Source organism: Alligator mississippiensis, chromosome 15 (genome assembly GCF_030867095.1).
Source record: "Alligator mississippiensis isolate rAllMis1 chromosome 15, rAllMis1, whole genome shotgun sequence".
Lineage (NCBI taxonomy): Eukaryota > Metazoa > Chordata > Crocodylia > Alligatoridae > Alligator > Alligator mississippiensis.
In genome coordinates this window covers 13,951,077-13,965,162 of record NC_081838.1, presented here as the reverse complement: position 1 = coordinate 13,965,162, position 14,086 = coordinate 13,951,077, and the positions used below count along the sequence as shown (strand labels likewise).

General features: G+C 47.3%; 2 long non-coding RNA genes across 2 annotated transcripts; both read right to left on the bottom strand.

The window, feature by feature from the left end:
- Positions 1-1,669: 1,669 nt before the first annotated feature.
- Positions 1,670-3,444, bottom strand: LOC132245680 (uncharacterized). The gene is made up of 2 exons (XR_009457383.1): positions 3,340-3,444; positions 1,670-2,331 (listed from the first exon to the last, which is right to left on the bottom strand). It is a non-coding gene; the product is annotated as an uncharacterized LOC132245680 (long non-coding RNA).
- A 7,529-nt stretch (positions 3,445-10,973) lies between these two features.
- Positions 10,974-12,748, bottom strand: LOC132245696 (uncharacterized). Its single transcript, XR_009457395.1, has 2 exons — positions 12,644-12,748; positions 10,974-11,635 (listed from the first exon to the last, which is right to left on the bottom strand). It is a non-coding gene; the product is annotated as an uncharacterized LOC132245696 (long non-coding RNA).
- Between the last annotated feature and the right edge of the window lie 1,338 nt (positions 12,749-14,086).

The following is a 14,086-nucleotide window of genomic DNA, read 5'->3' as shown; positions in this document are numbered from 1 at the left end:
TAGTTATGGTGCATTAAGTTTAGTACCTGTAGTCATAGGAACTAACTCAATGCGCGGTAACGGGCACTACTGCAGAGTAGCGCAGCACGCGCCTTCTTAGTGATGCTAATGCACACTAGACTAATTCTCCTGCGCATCAGCCCATTAGCACAGCTTTTGCCGTGACAGACTATGAGCAGGAGAAATGCTCTACTGTGCATTTAGCATCTCGTGTAGACGCGCCCACTCACGATGAATTAGCTTCTTAACAATGTGAGGCCACAGGGCACAGGCACCTCCCCAGCCCCTGAACTCAGCCTCCCGCCATCACAGGGAAATATGATCTGAAAATAGGTCTAATGATACAGGTCTGAGATAAAAGCAATCTGGCTGTCCATGGATTTGAAATGTCTGAACGCTTTCCTGCGGTGGGCTCATTAAATCCTTCCACAATCTATGAAATAATATTAATTAACATAGCTATCCCCAAAGCATGTTGAATAAAGTTGCCAAGCTTCAGGGAATGACGAGAAAACATAAGAGAAGAAAGAAAAAGCTAAGACAATAATACCAAAAAAACCAAACCCCAACATAACGATTTCACACGAGTTCATGCACCTTCCCCACTTGGAGTTTCAGACGCGCCCGCACATCAGAGCGTGGACTGAACTGGGGGCTCTTCTCTGCTTGCTGTCGCTGGAGAGTTGGAGAATCCAGCTGAAAATGAGGAATGGGCCCATAAGGCTCGGCTTGGTGATATATATGATCCCCAGAAGGGAACTGCTTCTGCTTCCATCATTGTACCAAAGAAGAAAAAACGGCGTCACTGTACCTGGGACACAGGCTCTCAACATCAATCACAGAGCAGGCAAGAGGAAAAGAAAGCACCTGAGGAAACAATCATGCCTGAGGAATCTTGGAAATACATAGATCAGGCACCTCGCAGAGCTGCTGAGTCCTCAGGATTGCCACTTGTGTCGGTGGCCATCCTGGGTGCACAACATGCCTGAAAGCCATGCCATTAAACTCAGCCGTGAATTTGTACGTTGCTTTTCATTTCCAGCTCTCTGGCACTCCAGGGCTTTCAAGCACTCGGCAGTCTCCATTCTCCCCTGTAATCCTACAGGAGGAAACCTTCATCATTTCAGTTCAGGGGAAATGGCATGGGGTACTACTGCCTCCAGGTTCATTTAGACACAAGGATGCAGACAGGGCATGGGCTCCCCCGTTTTCAGAGAGCTGCGTTTACAATCCAGGATTGCAGATGAGATCTGCTTAGGATTGATGTGCCTTAATTTGGACATGCTTTTGCACAACCCATGTTGGAGGTAGGAATGACTGGGAGGGAGGCATGAGAGCGCTCTCTGTTTTTAATAGTATATCAGGAAAGGGCTGGAAAGATTTGAGGGCTGATACTCTGTTTCTGCAATGTGGAAAGTGCAGTATTATCACTCCTGGAGCCACGGCTGAAAAGGACCAAGGGCTCTATATGAGAGACAAGTGCAAACACCTAATGTTGGGTAGGAGGAAAGCCCAGGGCACACAGACATGCTCCAGGGCTGATTTTCATCTCTGTGTAGCACTTCAGTAGGAATTGAGTCATGCTGGGTGCGGGGCTCTGCACGGGAGGGAATTTCACCAGCATGCCTGCAAATAAGGAACGGAGGGCAAAAAACCTAGGAGGCAAATATTATGCTGCAGACGAAGTTTAATGTACGGAAGAAATTGAGAATACAGACACGGAAGGGATACAGAGGAGAGAGCGAATTTCCCCAAGGTTTTCCAAAGGGTCACAGCTGGGATTATACATCTGTTGTCACCAAACATCTTCTACACGTCTGTGGCTGTGTCAAGTGGTCTGCAATGGATTACAAGTGGACTGTAAGGAGGCAGAGGCATCCATTGAAATGACAGCACCGCATGAAGAGGCCTTAATGTTTAACAGTGCAGAGAATACAAAGTTCCTAGAGTAACAAAGCAAAGCGTAGGAGACAGGAGAATGGGGGAGGGAGTCTTGTAGCAATGCCAAGCCCTCACACTTAGCACTGCTCTGAGCCATGTCCGTCGGGTCAGCCAGGAATCTGTATCTTGCTTGTCATGTCCACTTTCCTCCACGTGCCGTGGATATCCGAGCTGGATTTAGCATGGCCAGCACCTTCCGTATCTGCCCCTACCGCCCCACCCGGGGCAACAGCACCATCCCTGCCAAATTAGCTGTCCAGTGCATGGATCATAGCAACAACAATAACATGGCCTTCTGCGGCGGGGTCTCCAACAACAATCTGGACTCTGGTAGTACAGGTCATCCAGCATGTCCAGGCTGTCAGACATCTTGCAGTGATGGAGGCGAACCTGAAACACAGCAGGGAGCAGAGGAAACATGACACATGGGCAGTGCTGATTGATCAAAGGGGCCTAACTTGGGTGCGAGTCTCAGAGCAATCTGGCAGGGACATAGAGACTATGGAATGGAGCATGGAAATGCTGACCTCAGCCCTCCTTTGTCCCGGTGTCACAGCTCTCCTTTCCTCCACCTCCTTGCTTTCCTCTACTTCTCATCAACCGCTCCCCCCAACAACACCTTCGAAGCCTTCTCTCTTCCTTTGCCTTCAAAATGCTGGCTGGAAAGCAGGCTCCAGGGCCCTGTGGGGCAGCTGCAGCAGGAGTGGGGCAGGGAGCATTTAGTGCAGGCCAAGGCAACCCCTGGTCCGATGGCGCAAGCACAGTCCTGGGATGCGGGGAATGTGCCTTCACTTCAGGACCCAGAACCCAAGTCTTCCTCTTTCTGTCTCCTACCACTGGGATCTGGAGGCAAAGGTGGATTGCACCCTGAAGCTTGTTGCACTGCAGGAAGGATTCAGCCTTAGGCAGTTGGCAGTTCTGGATCCCACAATCCCGGGAAATGTCAGGGCTGCCGGGAATCACCCCAGTTGGGGAGAGAGGTGGGATTTGGGATATTGCTCCCTCTCTTCTGAGCTTTTCAGTGACTGAACTTGCTGCCTGCTTTAAATTGGAGGACCTAAAGTCTCTTCTTTGAGCTAAGGGGGCCTTGGGCATCAGGGTCAGGATTTGGATTGTCACTCCTGACTGCGCACTCCTACACCTTGAACAACACATGGCACTTCATCACTTCAGCTGGGTGCCTCTTTCATTCTGGCCATTACTGTCCCAAATGCCCTTGAAATGCCAACCTCAGCTGGGGGGCCCTAATTCCTGCCACCCACCATGTTCAGTAAAACAACAAAAACAAGTGAAAGACCCTGAGCATTGTGAAAACCAATGAACACAAGAGCAAGTTCAGTTTTTAAATTACAGCGGAAAGAAAGATACTTGGAAGAGATGAAGCTGAATTGGACTTACCTGGCTCACTGAAGAGAGAAGTCAAGAAGTGATTAAAATATCCTCACTGTGCAACCTTTTATACAGTTGTCAGACGGACGGGAGCATTTGCGGCATCTTCTGTACTTGATGTCCTGGTTAATGACAAAACGTGTGAGTGTCACGTGTGCCAACCCGCCAAATACTGTAATTGTTTTACTCTGTGTTTGTAATTATTGTGTTTTTAATTTAGTTTAGGACTGGCAAATTACACCCCTCCAGGTGTCTTTTCAATTAAAAGTTTATGGGTCAACCTTCTTCCTGCTCTTGCTCTATGGACTTCATTAGAGTTGGAGGATTTGGGGTACGTCTGCAGGGTACGCAGAGCAGGTGTTGGTGGAACCATTTGCTCTCCTGTGCATGAATCCAGTTTGGTCCATACTGTTATGCGGTGGGGAGCGGGGTGTTTCTGAAACCCAAAGAGGAGAAGGAGCCATTGTTTAGTATGCTCAGGTGCGCACCTGACATTTTCGGATTCAGTGCCCACCAAAACCCATGGATGTCAGCACATTGACTGGGGGAAGGACTGACATGCTTCATACGTCTTGCGAACCCCACCTATGGGTTTTATAACTTCTGGAGTGCCTTCAACTTTGACTGTGTATTATTTTACTTTATGTCAAGGTTTGGTTATCTTTTTGTCTCTGGGTTCAATTTCCCCCTCATCTCAATTAGAGATGTATTTCTTCATTAATATCCAGTGGTTTCACCAATGCAGCAACAGCAGGGTTCATGACAGAAGCCTATTGCTGTGCTGCTTGGTGGCAATGGCAGGGCATGGTTGTAGGAGAACAGAAACCATGGGGTCTTACGAAAGGTCTGAGTACAGCTTTGAAGCTGTATGAGATGAACATCCTTGACTTTTTCCACACCGAACTAAGGGATTTGTTGGAAAGTTCACGATGGACCTCTGATCTGTCCCATGTAGCATTTCTTGTGTTCTTACTGAGGTGAAGTGTGTTGAGTTGATTGAGCTAATCTGAACCCTTTAGCTTCCCACCCTTTACAGAACAACACCCAAACAAAGTTTTCATTCATTTGAGAAAGTAGAGGCATCTTTCCCTCTTTCAAATGCCCTAGAAATTCATTACTATATTGAGTAACACCACCACCAGATCTGCCCCATGGAATTTTATCAAAAAACTGAGAAAAACCTGCCACTGCTTCTTCAATGTAAATCAAAGAGCCCCAAATTCCAGGAGTACTATTCATGACCTAATTAGTGCTTAAAAACAAGTGAGCTTTATTTGCATTTTTAAGGGGGCTGCCTCGCTACATACAGGAGTGTCTTCCTGTACGAAATTATGAACTTTGTAATTATGTAATGGTTACTGCCCTGTAACAGCTTTAATGACAGTTAATGAAGTGCTTCAATTTTCTAAATTCTGAGAATATTAGAATATCCACCGTGTCACTGATTAGCCCTAGGTTCAGTGAACCTAAGCTATGACAGGGTGAGGTAAAGTCATGTTACTGCTAGTCAGTTAGTTAATAAATGTGATAATTCTGAGTGCTACACGTGAACCTGAAAAAGCATTCAGCCTCTGAGATGGTTTTGTGAGATAACTTTATGCTATATGCTATTAAATAAGGTTTGGCATTTCGGACTTCTAAATATGTCATAAACAATGGTATAATTATTTTAGAGCCACTTCCATGTTTGGCTTTCCTGTCTCTTGTTTTTTTGGGTCAAGCTTCTCCTGGACCATCTTCTGAAGTAAAGGATGAGGAAGTACATCATGTGGCCATCTTCTTTCACTTCACCTACTTTGTGCAGGAAGAGCCGAACCTGCCACCGAAAAAGCAAGTGTGGCAATGAGCTAAGTGCTGGGGAGATGTCACCTTGACAAGTTCAGTACAAAGTGGAAAGCTTTTTTATAAGAGGCTACAGGTTTTCAAATGAAAAATAGCTCTACTTCTTCTCTGCGGTTGACAGTTCCTAAACAATAAAATAGTAATGGGAAAGCCCTGTTCTCCTTAAAATATCCCGATAGTACCTCTAGGAACGTGAACACTTGATCTGTGCAGGTTTTTAGAGGATGGAGTTGAAGTGTGTGGAGTGAAATTTGATTTTGTTGGTCTTGTTAGAAAAAGGGCTGGGGAGCGTGAATACCCTTCTCTAAGGTACAACCCAGCATCTGAGTGACTCTGAACACTTTCTGAGTGTGTGTCGGGAGCTCTGGGACACTCCTCCCCCTTCCTTGCAGTTCATTGGGTTTTTGTGGCACTATTATACACAAAATTCAATTATGGAAATGTTCTCAAATACTGACTTCTTGTCTGAATCAAGCTCAATGCCCAGTTCAAAGTGCTGTAGAATATCCCCAAAAAAGGAAACCTTGAGTTTCAGCAAGTTTTTCCCTACCCTCCCAGTAGTACACCTATTAAGTCACGTGCAGAAAACCCAGAAGAACTGGGACCGAACACGTGACCACAAGCAGAGGGAGTAGGTCATCGCATCCCTGATTTTGGCCTTTCTACGACTGTCTTTACAACCATCACGAAGGTCTGGCTCTTACTGCACGGCACCTTCTGTCTTGCTCAGGGTCTTTCTTTCTTTTTGCTGCTTTTGTTGCAGTAGGTGGGTGGCCGGCATAAGGGAGCCCACAACTGAGGTTGGCATTTTAAGGGCATTTGGGACACTAATGGCCAGAGTGGAAAAGGGACCAGGTGAGGAGATGCTGTGTCATGCCATGTGCAAAGCATAGGTGTGCCCAGTCAGGAGTGACAATCCAGATCCTGAGCTAGGTGTCCAGGAGCCCCTTAGATTGAATGAAGACACACAAGCCTCTCCAATCCAAACCAGACAGCATGTTCCTTCACTCCTTTCAAAGCCCACAGCATATGGAGCAATATCCAACATCCCGCCTCTCTCCCCAACTGGGGGCATTCCCTGCACCCCTGTCTTCCAGGGAGTGTGGGATCCAAAACTGGAACCTGCCTAAGGCTGAATCCTTCCTGCAGTGCAACAAGCATCAGATGTGGGAGGTACCTTTGCCCCCGAGATCCCAGTGGTACGGGACAGAAAGAGGAAGACTTGGGTTCTGGAGCCTACTTTCCATCCAGCCTTTTGCAGGCAAAGAAAGTGGTGAGAGGCTGAGGGCAAGTGGAGCAAAGGGACAAGGGGGGGAAAGGAGAGCACTGACAGTGACAGATGGGTCCCCTCCATTTCCTGGTCCCTGGGTCCCTACCAGATGTCCCAGAGAGTCGCACACAAGTTTTGAGACTTGATCCCATCACTACTGCAGATGTGTCATGTCTCCTCTACTCCCTGATGTGTTTCAGGTTCGCCGCCAGCACGGCAAAATGTTTGACAGCCTGGACACGATCGAAGACCTGCCGTGCCATGGCCAGTCTGGCTGTTTTCCCCACTACCGTAGAAGGCCACCATACACGTGTTGTTGCTGTGACCAATGCAGAAGGCTGGTCTGCCAAGGTTGCTGCTGGTCCATACCCCACTGGTGGTGCCGTCAGGTTAGCTCTGGAGGCTGCTGGCCATGTTAAATGCAGCTTGAATATCCACAGCACTTGGAGCAACACAGATATGGAAAGGGAGATACAGACTCACAGCTGATGTGAAGAACATAGCTGGGAGCAGGGCTAAGCACTCAGCACCTCCACTGTGAGCGCTTTGCATTGCTAGAAGACTCCCTCTCCTATACACGTGTTTCCTATGCCTTGCTTTGTCACTCTAGGAACCTTGAATTCTCCACACCGTTAAGCAGTGAGGCCTCTTCATGCCGTGCACTTATATAAACGGAGGCCTCTGCTTCCCTAGAGTCCACGTGTAACCCATTGCAGACCACTTGACACAGCCACAGTGGTGTCAAAGGGGTTTGGTATCAACAGGAAAGAGAAGCTGTTTTATTTTTAGCTTCTAGCTAAAATATTGGCTACAGGAACTTTCTCATGGAGAAGCTGCTTATTCGCCTCCTTACATGGTGCTTTTCCTCATGTGGCATTATTCAGGGAGACAAGTAGTAAATAAATCGATGGAAACAACTCAGAATTTCAAGTCAGCAGTTGCACAGAAAGAAGCACACCTCGTACACAATGGGCCAGGAGCAGAAACCCAGTTGTGGCCCTTTGGAAATCTTTGGGAGTATTTTGTCTCTCCTCCGGATCCCTTCTGTGTCTGTATATTCAAGTTCTTCACTGCATTAAAATGACGCTGTAGCATGATATTTCCCTCCTGGGCTTTTTCCCCTCCATTCCTTATTTGCAACCGTGCTGGTGAAACTCTCCTGCACAGAGACCCGCACCCAGCATGGCTCAATTTACCCCACAGGTACTAAATATAATGCACAGTAGTTAAAGCACATTAATGCATATGTAGCCATTCCCCTTTTCTAATGCAAAGCGATGCAATCACTGAAACCTTAGCATCTTTATCCGAAGAGATTGGTTCCATGTGAATGGGTTTAGGATCGTTCTGCAGACAACGAGGAGACACTGGTGCCTGTGAAGAGGGGTTCAGCATCGGGTGCCTTGGCTCTGTGTGCAGAGAATGGAGAGATGGTAGGCACCCCGCTGGGGACCATCTTGACAGCCCACGAGTACTTAGTAATCACCTAGAGAAATGCTAAAGGAGGGGGCAGTTCTGCACTCCCACCCAGCTCAAGAGCTTTTACACCTGCCTTGCAGTTTGCTAAGGTGCCTCCGTTCAGCCAGTGAGGGAGCTAGGGCCCACCTCTTGAACACCGTCAGGCATTCACCCAGCAAGGGGTGACCTGGGTGCCTGACTCTTCAGAGACGCTGCACTGGGGAGTGCTTGCGTTCTGGTCCCTGCCCCACAGAAACAGAAAGAACCAGGTAGAATACAACAACTCTTCAAGTCCTTTTCTTGGGCTCCTCTTTCCAGGGCTTTCAGGGCTATATGCCTGTTTTCACCTTCAGACTGCTGGCCTTCTTCCAAGTAAGATATGTCTAGGTGAAAGCATCAGAGCCATACTGTGCACATCTTTCCCAGGACACATCCCACTTTTCCACAAGTAAGAGAAAATTCATCACCAAAACACTTCATTACAAACGGGGAAATTTAATCTTCTTTATATTGCCCTAGTGTGTTGGGTTTTTTTAACATGTCCTGAGGATATCTGTTTGAGTGTTTGGACACTTTGTCCCCAAACAGAAACCTTTTTCTAACCTTGAAAACTGAAAGCCACTATCACTGGTCCATAAAGCTTCATTTCCAGATGTTTTGCCTGCTTCAGCAGAAATTCGGTAACTACAGGCCAGGCCTGGAAAAAGTCTATTAGCCGATCTGTTTGTTATATGTAATGTATAGGAACTATTAGCACATTGCTCCATCTTGCTCACTTACATCATTGGGGTGAATCTGCAAACCAATCTTGCTTTACATACGTTCAAACCTTTCTTTAGAACGAGTGCACCCGAAACACAAATCCTGATGCATCTTCACCGTAAAGTCACTCGCGGCGGCCTACAGCTAGAATAACTGTCGCGTTCTCCTCCGCTCTCCTATTACAGGCCTACCCATACCAGGCAGATTTTGGAAAGGAGACACAGTACACATTAACTCCAGTCACACGGTAGTGGGAGCCAAGGGGTTGTAATGTCTTCTAAAATATATGGTCTGTAATCCTGAAACTGTTTATGCCTTGGGCTTGTGGCAATGGTGTAAGAAGCCCTGTGGATTATAATTATAGAATAATCTGAGCCTAAAAATTATTTCCCCTCACTGCCACAGACACAGGCCTAGCCTTCTTATTGGGTGATGCCCTGACGAAGGAGGATTACATCCCTTATGAACTTTCACAGAGGAAATCCAGCTCAGACAACAGAGCTGCACATCCGCCATTCTCTCTTCACCACCGAGGGCGTTCCTCTTCCTCTACACACCACTCCCCTTGACGTTCAGGAGAGAGAGGTCAACAATAAGTTTAAACAGCAGCAAAGAACCCAAGCATTATGCATTAATGCACCGTAGTTATGGTGCATTAAGTTTAGTACCTGTAGTCATAGGAACTAACTCAATGCGCGGTAACGGGCACTACTGCAGAGTAGCGCAGCACGCGCCTTCTTAGTGATGCTAATGCACACTAGACTAATTCTCCTGCGCATCAGCCCATTAGCACAGCTTTTGCCGTGACAGACTATGAGCAGGAGAAATGCTCTACTGTGCATTTAGCATCTCGTGTAGACGCGCCCACTCACGATGAATTAGCTTCTTAACAATGTGAGGCCACAGGGCACAGGCACCTCCCCAGCCCCTGAACTCAGCCTCCCGCCATCACAGGGAAATATGATCTGAAAATAGGTCTAATGATACAGGTCTGAGATAAAAGCAATCTGGCTGTCCATGGATTTGAAATGTCTGAACGCTTTCCTGCGGTGGGCTCATTAAATCCTTCCACAATCTATGAAATAATATTAATTAACATAGCTATCCCCAAAGCATGTTGAATAAAGTTGCCAAGCTTCAGGGAATGACGAGGAAACATAAGAGAAGAAAGAAAAAGCTAAGACAATAATACCAAAAAAACCAAACCCCAACATAACGATTTCACACGAGTTCATGCACCTTCCCCACTTGGAGTTTCAGACGCGCCCGCACATCAGAGCGTGGACTGAACTGGGGGCTCTTCTCTGCTTGCTGTCGCTGGAGAGTTGGAGAATCCAGCTGAAAATGAGGAATGGGCCCATAAGGCTCGGCTTGGTGATATATATGATCCCCAGAAGGGAACTGCTTCTGCTTCCATCATTGTACCAAAGAAGAAAAAACGGCGTCACTGTACCTGGGACACAGGCTCTCAACATCAATCACAGAGCAGGCAAGAGGAAAAGAAAGCACCTGAGGAAACAATCATGCCTGAGGAATCTTGGAAATACATAGATCAGGCACCTCGCAGAGCTGCTGAGTCCTCAGGATTGCCACTTGTGTCGGTGGCCATCCTGGGTGCACAACATGCCTGAAAGCCATGCCATTAAACTCAGCCGTGAATTTGTACGTTGCTTTTCATTTCCAGCTCTCTGGCACTCTAGGGCTTTCAAGCACTCGGCAGTCTCCATTCTCCCCTGTAATCCTACAGGAGGAAACCTTCATCATTTCAGTTCAGGGGAAATGGCATGGGGTACTACTGCCTCCAGGTTCATTTAGACACAAGGATGCAGACAGGGCATGGGCTCCCCCGTTTTCAGAGAGCTGCGTTTACAATCCAGGATTGCAGATGAGATCTGCTTAGGATTGATGTGCCTTAATTTGGACATGCTTTTGCACAACCCATGTTGGAGGTAGGAATGACTGGGAGGGAGGCATGAGAGCGCTCTCTGTTTTTAATAGTATATCAGGAAAGGGCTGGAAAGATTTGAGGGCTGATACTCTGTTTCTGCAATGTGGAAAGTGCAGTATTATCACTCCTGGAGCCACGGCTGAAAAGGACCAAGGGCTCTATATGAGAGACAAGTGCAAACACCTAATGTTGGGTAGGAGGAAAGCCCAGGGCACACAGACATGCTCCAGGGCTGATTTTCATCTCTGTGTAGCACTTCAGTAGGAATTGAGTCATGCTGGGTGCGGGGCTCTGCACGGGAGGGAATTTCACCAGCATGCCTGCAAATAAGGAACGGAGGGCAAAAAACCTAGGAGGCGAATATTATGCTGCAGAGGAAGTTTAATGTACGGAAGAAATTGAGAATACAGACACGGAAGGGATACAGAGGAGAGAGCGAATTTCCCCAAGGTTTTCCAAAGGGTCACAGCTGGGATTATACATCTGTTGTCACCAAACATCTTCTACACGTCTGTGGCTGTGTCAAGTGGTCTGCAATGGATTACAAGTGGACTGTAAGGAGGCAGAGGCATCCATTGAAATGACAGCACCGCATGAAGAGGCCTTAATGTTTAACAGTGCAGAGAATACAAAGTTCCTAGAGTAACAAAGCAAAGCGTAGGAGACAGGAGAATGGGGGAGGGAGTCTTGTAGCAATGCCAAGCCCTCGCACTTAGCACTGCTCTGAGCCATGTCCGTCGGGTCAGCCAGGAATCTGTATCTTGCTTGTCATGTCCACTTTCCTCCACGTGCCGTGGATATCCGAGCTGGATTTAGCATGGCCAGCACCTTCCGTATCTGCCCCTACCGCCCCACCCGGGGCAACAGCACCATCCCTGCCAAATTAGCTGTCCAGTGCATGGATCATAGCAACAACAATAACATGGCCTTCTGCGGCGGGGTCTCCAACAACAATCTGGACTCTGGTAGTACAGGTCATCCAGCATGTCCAGGCTGTCAGACATCTTGCAGTGATGGAGGCGAACCTGAAACACAGCAGGGAGCAGAGGAAACATGACACATGGGCAGTGCTGATTGATCAAAGGGGCCTAACTTGGGTGCGAGTCTCAGAGCAATCTGGCAGGGACATAGAGACTATGGAATGGAGCATGGAAATGCTGACCTCAGCCCTCCTTTGTCCCGGTGTCACAGCTCTCCTTTCCTCCACCTCCTTGCTTTCCTCTACTTCTCATCAACCGCTCCCCCCAACAACACCTTCGAAGCCTTCTCTCTTCCTTTGCCTTCAAAATGCTGGCTGGAAAGCAGGCTCCAGGGCCCTGTGGGGCAGCTGCAGCAGGAGTGGGGCAGGGAGCATTTAGTGCAGGCCAAGGCAACCCCTGGTCCGATGGCGCAAGCACAGTCCTGGGATGCGGGGAATGTGCCTTCACTTCAGGACCCAGAACCCAAGTCTTCCTCTTTCTGTCTCCTACCACTGGGATCTGGAGGCAAAGGTGGATTGCACCCTGAAGCTTGTTGCACTGCAGGAAGGATTCAGCCTTAGGCAGTTGGCAGTTCTGGATCCCACAATCCCGGGAAATGTCAGGGCTGCCGGGAATCACCCCAGTTGGGGAGAGAGGTGGGATTTGGGATATTGCTCCCTCTCTTCTGAGCTTTTCAGTGACTGAACTTGCTGCCTGCTTTAAATTGGAGGACCTAAAGTCTCTTCTTTGAGCTAAGGGGGCCTTGGGCATCAGGGTCAGGATTTGGATTGTCACTCCTGACTGCGCACTCCTACACCTTGAACAACACATGGCACTTCATCACTTCAGCTGGGTGCCTCTTTCATTCTGGCCATTACTGTCCCAAATGCCCTTGAAATGCCAACCTCAGCTGGGGGGCCCTAATTCCTGCCACCCACCATGTTCAGTAAAACAACAAAAACAAGTGAAAGACCCTGAGCATTGTGAAAACCAATGAACACAAGAGCAAGTTCAGTTTTTAAATTACAGCGGAAAGAAAGATACTTGGAAGAGATGAAGCTGAATTGGACTTACCTGGCTCACTGAAGAGAGAAGTCAAGAAGTGATTAAAATATCCTCACTGTGCAACCTTTTATACAGTTGTCAGACGGACGGGAGCATTTGCGGCATCTTCTGTACTTGATGTCCTGGTTAATGACAAAACGTGTGAGTGTCACGTGTGCCAACCCGCCAAATACTGTAATTGTTTCACTCTGTGTTTGTAATTATTGTGTTTTTAATTTAGTTTAGGACTGGCAAATTACACCCCTCCAGGTGTCTTTTCAATTAAAAGTTTATGGGTCAACCTTCTTCCTGCTCTTGCTCTATGGACTTCATTAGAGTTGGAGGATTTGGGGTACGTCTGCAGGGTACGCAGAGCAGGTGTTGGTGGAACCATTTGCTCTCCTGTGCATGAATCCAGTTTGGTCCATACTGTTATGCGGTGGGGAGCGGGGTGTTTCTGAAACCCAAAGAGGAGAAGGAGCCATTGTTTAGTATGCTCAGGTGCGCACCTGACATTTTCGGATTCAGTGCCCACCAAAACCCATGGATGTCAGCACATTGACTGGGGGAAGGACTGACATGCTTCATACGTCTTGCGAACCCCACCTATGGGTTTTATAACTTCTGGAGTGCCTTCAACTTTGACTGTGTATTATTTTACTTTATGTCAAGGTTTGGTTATCTTTTTGTCTCTGGGTTCAATTTCCCCCTCATCTCAATTAGAGATGTATTTCTTCATTAATATCCAGTGGTTTCACCAATGCAGCAACAGCAGGGTTCATGACAGAAGCCTATTGCTGTGCTGCTTGGTGGCAATGGCAGGGCATGGTTGTAGGAGAACAGAAACCATGGGGTCTTACGAAAGGTCTGAGTACAGCTTTGAAGCTGTATGAGATGAACATCCTTGACTTTTTCCACACCGAACTAAGGGATTTGTTGGAAAGTTCACGATGGACCTCTGATCTGTCCCATGTAGCATTTCTTGTGTTCTTACTGAGGTGAAGTGTGTTGAGTTGATTGAGCTAATCTGAACCCTTTAGCTTCCCACCCTTTACAGAACAACACCCAAACAAAGTTTTCATTCATTTGAGAAAGTAGAGGCATCTTTCCCTCTTTCAAATGCCCTAGAAATTCATTACTATATTGAGTAACACCACCACCAGATCTGCCCCATGGAATTTTATCAAAAAACTGAGAAAAACCTGCCACTGCTTCTTCAATGCAAATCAAAGAGCCCCAAATTCCAGGAGTACTATTCATGACCTAATTAGTGCTTAAAAACAAGTGAGCTTTATTTGCATTTTTAAGGGGGCTGCCTCGCTACATACAGGAGTGTCTTCCTGTACGAAATTATGAACTTTGTAATTATGTAATGGTTACTGCCCTGTAACAGCTTTAATGACAGTTAATGAAGTGCTTCAATTTTCTAAATTCTGAGAATATTAGAATATCCACCGTGTCACTGATTAGCCC